Here is an 8,588-nt window from a genome sequence, read left to right as displayed (position 1 = left end):
CTCTTCAGAGGAAGAATACTCATCAGCGCTCATGAATGGCAGAAGTAAGTCCAATGGAATCTCTATGGTCTCAATTTGAGCCTCAGATTCCCATGGTTCCTCATTGGGGAACTCAGAGGAGGTTGGTGCATGCCCATTGAGGTCTTCCTCAGTGGCGTCCACCTCCTCTCTTTCCTCTCCATATTCGGCCATGTCTATGGCTTTGCACTCTCCTTTTGGATTTTCTTCTGTATTACTTGGGAGAGTACTAGGAGGGAGTTCAGTAATTTTCTTGCTCAGCTGTCCCACTTGTCCTTCCAAATTTCTGATGGAGGACCTTGTTTCAGTCATGAAACTTTGAGTGGTCTTTATTAGATCAGAGACCATTGTTGCTAAGTCAGAAGTATTCTGCTTAGAACTCTCTGTCTGTTGCTGAGAAGATGATGGAAAAGGCTTGCCATTGCTAAACCTGTTTCTTCCACCATTATTGTTATTGAAACCTTGTTGAGGTCTCTCTTGATTCTTCCATGAGAGATTTGGGTGATTTCTCCATGAAGAATTATAGGTGTTTCCATAGGGTTCTCCTAGGTAATTCACCTCTTCCATGGAAGGGTTCTCAGGATCATAAGCTTCTTCCTCAGATGAAGCATCCTTAGTACTGTTTGGTGCATTTTGCATTCCAGACAGACTTTGAGAAATCAAATTGACTTGTTGAGTCAATATCTTGTTCTGAGCCAATATGGCATTCAGAGTGTCAATCTCAAGAACTCCTTTCTTCTGACTAGTCCCATTGTTCACAGGATTCCTTTCAGAAGTGTACATGAATTGGTTATTTGCAACCATTTCAATCAATTCTTGAGCTTCTGCAGGCGTCTTCTTCAGATGAAGAGATCCTCCAGCAGAGCTATCCAAAGACATCTTGGATAGTTCAGAGAAACCATCATAGAAAATACCTATGATGCTCCATTCAGAAAGCATGTCAGAAGGACATCTTCTGATTAATTGTTTGTATCTTTCCCAAGCTTCATAGAGGGATTCTCCATCCTTCTGTCTGAAGGTTTGGACTTCCACTCTAAGCTTACTCCATCTTTGTGGTGGAAAGAACTTTGCCAAGAAGGCATTGACTAGCTTTTCCCAAGAGTCCAGGCTTTCTTTAGGTTGAGAATCCAACCATATTCTAGCTCTGTCTCTTACAGCAAAAGGGAATAGCATCAGTCTGTAGACCTCAGGGTTAACCCCATTAGTCTTGACTGTGTCACAGATTTGCAAGAATTCAGCTAAGAACTGATGAGGATCTTCCATTGGAAGTCCATGGAACTTGCAATTCTGTTGCATTAGAGAAACTAATTGAGGCTTAAGCTCAAAGTTGTTTGCTCCAATGGCAGGGATAGAGATGCTTCTCCCATAGAAATCAGGAGTAGGTGCAGTGAAGTCACCCAGCACCTTCCTTGCATTGTTGGCATTGTTGTTGTTTTCGGCTGCCATGGGTTCTTCTTTCTTGAAGAATTCGGTCAGGTCCTCAACAGAGAGTTGTGCTCTAGCTTCTCTTAGCTTTCGCTTCAAGGTTCTCTCAGGTTCAGGGTCAGCTTCAACAAGAATGCCTTTGTCTCTGCTCCTGCTCATATGAAAGAGAAGAGAACAAAAATGTGGAATCCTCTATGTCACAGTATAGAGATTCCTTGAAGTGTCAGAGGAAAAGAAAAATAGAAGAAAAGAAGGTAGAAGAATTCGAACTTGATTAGATAGAATTCGAGTTGTGCATTAAGAAGGAGTGGTACTCCATAAATAGAAGGATGTGAGAAGGAGGTAAGAGGATTTTCGAAAATTCAATTAAAAGATTTTGAAAACATTTTGAAAATTTGATTGATAATTTTCAAAAATTCAAAGTGAAAAAGAAATCAAGTGATTTTTGAAAAAGATTTTGAAATTAGAAATTAAAAAGATTTGATTGAAAACTAATTTGAAAAAGATGTGATTGAAAAGAATTGATTGAAAAGTTATGGTTTTAAAAAGATGTGATTGAGAAGATATGATTTGAAAACAATTTTAAAAGATATGATTTGAAAACAATTTGAAAAGAAGTGATTTTTTTTTTAAAAAAAAAAATTGATGACTTGCCTAACAAGAAAAGATATGATTCAAACATAAAACCTTCCTTAATAGAAAAGGCAAAAAATGTTCAATCAAATCATTAATTGTTAGTAAGTATCTTTGAAAAAGGAAAGAAATTGATTTTGAAAACATTTGATTGAAAAGATATGATTTGAAAAAGATTTGGTTTTGAAAAACTTTGAAAACTTGAAAAAAAATTTGATTTGAAAACAAAATCTTCCTCCTAGCACCATCCTGGCGTTAAACGCCCAGAATGGTATACATTCTGGCGTTTAACGCCCAAAATGCTACCTCTTTGGGCGTTAAACGCCCAACCAGGTGCCCTGGCTGGCGTTTAAACGCCAGTCTGCCTTCTTCACTGGGCATTTTTGAATGCTCAGCTTTTTCTGTATAATTCCTCTGCAGTGTGTTCTGAATCTTCAATTCTTTGTATCATTGACTTGAAAAGACACAAATTAAAAATATTTTTGGATTTTTAATAATCAAAATGCAACAAGAATCAAATAACAATGCATGCAAGACACCAAACTTAGCAGTTTGTGTACTACTGACACTATATGAGACACATAAACACTCAAGCCAAAAGAATTCAAAGATCAAAACAAAGAAATATATGCATGGATTCGAAAAATATAACAAAAACATGCATTTGACACCAAACTTAAGATGAGACACTAGACTTAAGCAAGAAACATCAAATATTTTTTGGTTTTTTATGATTTTGCAAATTTTTTGTATTTTTCGAAAATTAAGTGGGAAAAGGTATCAAAATTCTTAATGAGAATTCCAGGAATCAGTGCAATGCTAGTCTAAGACTCCGGTCCAGGAATTAGACATGGCTTCACAGCCAGCCAAGCTTTCAAAGAAAGCTTCGGTCCAAAACACTAGACATGACCAAAGGTCAGCCAAGCCTTAGCAGATCACTGCTCCAAAAGCACAATTGATGAAAATCAACAAGCTCTTGTGGTGATAAGTTGAAACCTCGGTCCAATCAGATTAGACATGGCTTCTCAGCCAGCCAGATTTCAACAAATCATCATGAAACTCTAGAATTCATCTTCAAGAATTTCGAAAAAAAAATAAATACCTAATCGAAGTAACAAGATGAACCGTCAGTTGTCCAAACTAGAACAATCCCCGGCAACGGCGCCAAAAACTTGGTGCTGTTGCCGGATTTTGGCACTGATGTTACCGGACAAAAAGCTTGCTCAAAACTTGAACAATCCCCGGCAACGGCGCCAAAAACTTGGTGCTGTTGCCGGATTTTGGCACTGATGTTACCGGACAAAAAGCTTGCTCAAAACTTGAACAATCCCCGGCAACGGCGCCAAAAACTTGGTGCGCAAAATTGTGAACAATACTTTTTCACAACTCTCATAATCCCCGGTAATGGCTCCAAAAACTTGGTGGCTCAATACCATGGCATTACACAACTTCGCACAACTAACCAGCAAGTGCACTGGGTCGTCCAAGTAATACCTTACGCGAGTAAGGGTCGATCCCACGGAGATTGTTAGCATTGAAGCAAGCTATGGTCATCTTGTAAATCTTAGTCAGGCAAACTCAATTGTATATGATGATGAACGAAAATAATATAAAGATAAGGATAGTGATACTTATGTATATCATTGGTGTAAGAGCTTCAGACAAGCGTATGAAGATGCCTTCCCTTCCGTCTCTCTGCTTTCCTACTGCCTTCATCCAATCCTTCTTACTCCTTTCCATGGCAAGCTCGTGTAGGGTCTCACTGTTGTCAGCAGCTACCTCCCATCTGCGCAGTGAAAGCTAATGCACGCACTCTGTCACAGTACTGCCAATCACCGGTTTGGTTCCCTCCCCTACCGGAATAGAATCACTCTTTTGCGTCTGTCACTAACGCCCAGTAGGTTACAGGTTTGAAGCACGTCACAGTCATTCAGTCATTGAATCCTACTCAGAATACCACAGACAAGGTTAGACCTTCCGGATTCTCTTGAATGCTGCCATCAAGTCCTGCCTATACCACGAAGATTCCTTTTAAAGAATCCAAGAGATATTCACTAAGCCTCAGATGCTTGTAGAACAAGAATGGTTGTCAGTCACCTTGTTCATGAGTGAGAATGGTGATGGGCGTCAATCATCACCTTCATCATGTTGAAGAACAAGTGATATCTTGGATAAAGAACAAGCGGAATTGAAGGGAAGAACAATAGTAATTGCATTAATACTCGAGGTACAGCAGAGCTCCACACCTTAATCTATGGTGTGTAGAAACTCCACCGTTGAAAATACATAAGAACAGGGTCTAGGCATGGCCGAATGGCCAGCCTCCCAAAGTGATCAAAAGATCTAAAGAAAAAGGTTCCAAAGATCTGAAGATTCGAAGATATCTAATACAATAGTAAAAGGTCCTACTTATAGAAAACTAGTAGCCTAAGGTGTACAGAAATGAGTAAATGACATAAAAATCCACTTCCGGGCCCCTTTGGTGTGTGCTTGGGCTGAGCAATGAAGCATTTTTCGTGTAGAGACTCTTCTTGGAGTTAAACGCCAGCTTTGGTGCCAGTTTGGGCGTTTAACTCCCATTTGGGTGCCAGTTCCAGCGTTTAACGCTGGGATTTCTTGAGGTGACTTTGAACGCCGGTTTGGACCATCAAATCTTGGGCAAAGTATGGACTATTATATATTGCTGGAAAGCCCAGGATGTCTACTTTCCAACGCCGTTGAGAGCGCGCCAATTGGGCTTCTGTAGCTCCAGAAAATGCACTTCGAGTGCAGGGAGGTCAGAATCCAACAGCATCTGCAGTCCTTTTGAGTCTCTGGATCAGATTTTTGCTCAGGTCCCTCAATTTCAGCCAGAAAATACCTGAAATCACAGAAAAACACACAAACTCATAGTAAAGTCCAGAAAAGTGAATTTTAACTAAAAACTAATAAAAATATACTAAAAACTAACTAGATCATACTAAAAACATACTAAAAACAATGCCAAAAAGTGTATAAATTATCCGCTCATCATATTACCCCCTAACTATGATTGTTAATGTGAATCACTCCATGAGATTGATGCAAGAAGAGGTAGCAGAACTAGCTATTGTCTCTTTTCCATGACATTACACTCCCCCCCCCCCCCCCCCCATTTTTATTATATTTGTTGTCTATAAATGCTTACTGATGGTCCATACTTCCATATCTATGTAAAATATTAACCAACAAAAGAATATGAAATGTTGCATCTTGACTAAAAGCATTGAAGATTTTAAGTTTACATTATTGTGTTTCATGTCATTTGCTTATTTGAGAATCATATGTTTTAAGCTTGAGCAACTGCTTACTAAGTTCATCTTTGTACTTCAATTACATATAGGCATTTGGACCAATCATGCCAATAATGAAATTCAACACTGATGAAGAGGTTGTCAAGCTTGCAAATGACTCAAGATATGGGCTTGGCTGTGTTGTTTTCTCAGGCAATCAGAGCCATGCCAGAGAGATAGCTTCGCAGATACATTGTGGCTTTGCTGCTATTAATGATTTTGGAGCAACATATATGTGTTAGGTAACTTTTCTGGGAATCTGCATCTTTGTGCAAAGGAAGCCTACTTCTCTTTGTAATGATATGATCTATGCATTGTTGATCACATATTCACATCCATCCAACTTCTAGAGAGATCCTACCACAATATAATATAATATATATGATTTATGCAATTAAATAATAGCTTTTTGATTAGAAAGTTGGACAGAAGTTTTAAAATGGTGGACTCTACGAATTAGGTAATGGAACCAGCCTCTGATTTATTCTTCACAACAAGAAGGACAAGAAAACATAACTCTTTACTATTTCTGATTTACTTTAATATCTACTTTGCTATATCACATCTTATTGCCAAGAAGAAATAAATGTAAATGTTACAAGAGTTATTTCTTTATTCAGCTTTCTATATTATGCAGTTCTTTTTGGCAAAATCTGCTAGAATATATTCCTATCTCAATCTTGGTTACCTCTCTTAAATTTCTACCGAAGTAAAAATGCATTCTGATTTTTCAGTCCCTCCCATTTGGGGGTGTCAAACACAGTGGATTTGGACGATTTGGTGGTACAGAAGGTTTGTGAGCATGCTGCCTTGTAAAAGCTGTTGTTGAAGATAGATTGTTGCCATACATAAAAACTGTGATACCTAAGCCTATTCAGGTCAGCCTGGGAAACCTTTGATAATACATTTACATGTTTTCACACTTTGCTACATAATGACATGCGCTTCTTCTTTGCCTTAGTATCCTGTAGCAGAAAATGCCTTTGAATTTCAGGAGTCACTAGTTGAAGCACTATATGGTCTCAGCATATGGGACCGTTTGAAAGCATTAGTAAGCATTTTAAAAGTACTTACTGAGCAAAATTCTACCAATAGCAGTAACGTGAAATGACTAATCATACCTTGGCATCTAACACACTAAATTGTTTCAATTTTGAAATCCCAGCAGTTGACCAATACATTATCATGAAAAATAGCTTATCAGACCCATTAAGGTTCAAACAAATGCTTAGAGATAATTAAACAACTTTTTCATGCATAGAATTAATTGATGAGAAAATCAAAGGATACAAAGCAGCCAAAGCTCACATGCAAAACACCATCTTCACCCAAACAATCTTTCCTAAGAAGTTAGAAAAGTTGGAATGGGCAATTGGAAAGGCCAAGAAGGAAAAGTTGAAACAGAAGAAATGGACTGAGGCTTATGAGAAAGTTAGAGCGTCAAGTAGTTCTAGTGCAGTTCTACTACCACCACCGCCGCCGCCACCCTCAATGTCTTCAGATGAGGACTATGATGATGATGAGAATGAAGATGACACTGAAGACTATAGCTGATAGTTTTTGTATGGTTGAACAATATACTAGGAATTATAGTTGATGATCAATACACTTTGTTTATGTTTTGAATTATATTGACTTGCTTGTTTATAGTACTTTTCTTTTTAAATTGATAATACGATGAATTTGTTTATTTTTTAAAATATTATAAATATTCGAATACAAATTAGATAAAAATTTGTATTAAATTTATATTTATTTTGTATGAAAACAAGTTTATTTGTAATTGGAAAAATAAAAAAATTCTATTTTACCTTACTGATGGATTTACAGACGGATTTTCCGTCTATAACCAGAGTGTGAGATGATTTTCTAAGGTTCAAATTATAGACGAAAAATCTGTCGGAAAATCTGTCTATAATTACCGATAAAAAATTCGTCTGTAATTACAAACGAAAAATTTGTCGAAAAATTTGTCTCTAATTATCGACGGAAAGTCCGTCGGAAATCGGGAAATGGATGAAGAATTTACAAAGAGAAAATCCATCGGTAACTGGTAAAAATCCATCGGTAATTTTTCGACGGAAAAAAATTCGTCGGTAAATAATTTCTGACTAGGCTTTTACAGAGAGAAAAAATCCGTCGGTAACCAAAAATTTGTCTATAATAAGGACTAAATCTATCTGTAAATCTGTATGTATTAATCCATTTTCTAGTTGTGAGGATAGTATAATAATCTATATAATAAATCTTTTAAAATTTCAGTGATTATTAAGGATGATACATCAAACATGAATATCATGAATATTTAAATATTTTAAAACAAAATATATTCTTAATCATGTGCGAATGCTAATATGTTCCAATAAAAATAAGAAGTGTATCATTTTTTGAATTTTAAAGTTTAAATTCTAAATACTAAATCTAAAATTTTAAATTTTAAATCATAAACTCTAAATTCTAAACTATAAATTCTAAATTTTGAATTCTAAATTCCAAACTCTAATTTTGAAACTCTAAATCTAAGTTATTATTATAAAATATAATAAAGAGAATAAAAAATTAACATTTATTTAATTAACAAAAAATGCAACATTCTTGACTTAATAAGATAAAGAGCATTTAAAAATAGGCAACAGATTCCTTACTCCTACTTTTAGGTGGGAGTAACATTAGCCAACATAAAAATAATTATAATTTGGATCCTATATTTTTGTTTTTGAAAAATTTGGTAATTAAAAATTTGCTCCTCTGCTTTTTATTTTAACATATTTCCCTTTCATTTAATCCAATTTCAAAGAGAAGAGACAATTATCTCTGTTAGGATTCTTTTCTCTTTCTACTGCCATCGTACCATAATTTCAAGTCTCTCTGCGTTGTTATGCTCCACATCTGTCCCTGTGTCGTCGTCACTCTTGCTCATCTAAGATTTTCAGAAGATTGCCGCTGCTTCTATCGCCAGGGCCGCCGCATCACGATTTTGCCACAATCGCCACATATCCAGCCCCCTCTACGTTGAGTTTCGACGTCGCCGCTATGTTCATCTTCGTCACCACTATATTCGATTTCGGTCCTTCTCCCTCGTCTCTGCCCGTGCGAACTACTCCTTTAAGGTTTCATTTTAATTTTATTTTATTGTCCTTTCTATAAAAATTATGTGAATTTGGATGCTTCTGTTCTTGTAGGATTCCACTGTAAATTTAA

General features: G+C 36.5%; 1 non-coding gene across 1 annotated transcript; it reads left to right on the top strand.

The window, feature by feature from the left end:
• The first annotated feature begins 951 nt into the window (after positions 1 to 951).
• LOC130983400 (small nucleolar RNA R71) lies at positions 952 to 1,059 on the top strand. The gene has a single exon (XR_009087394.1). It is a non-coding gene; the product is annotated as a small nucleolar RNA R71 (small nucleolar RNA).
• Positions 1,060 to 8,588: the final 7,529 nt, after the last annotated feature.

The sequence above is a fragment of the Arachis stenosperma genome, chromosome 5, assembly GCF_014773155.1.
Source record: "Arachis stenosperma cultivar V10309 chromosome 5, arast.V10309.gnm1.PFL2, whole genome shotgun sequence".
Lineage (NCBI taxonomy): Eukaryota > Viridiplantae > Streptophyta > Magnoliopsida > Fabales > Fabaceae > Arachis > Arachis stenosperma.
Note: the sequence above shows the minus strand (reverse complement) of the source record. Positions and strands in the feature narration are given on the sequence as shown.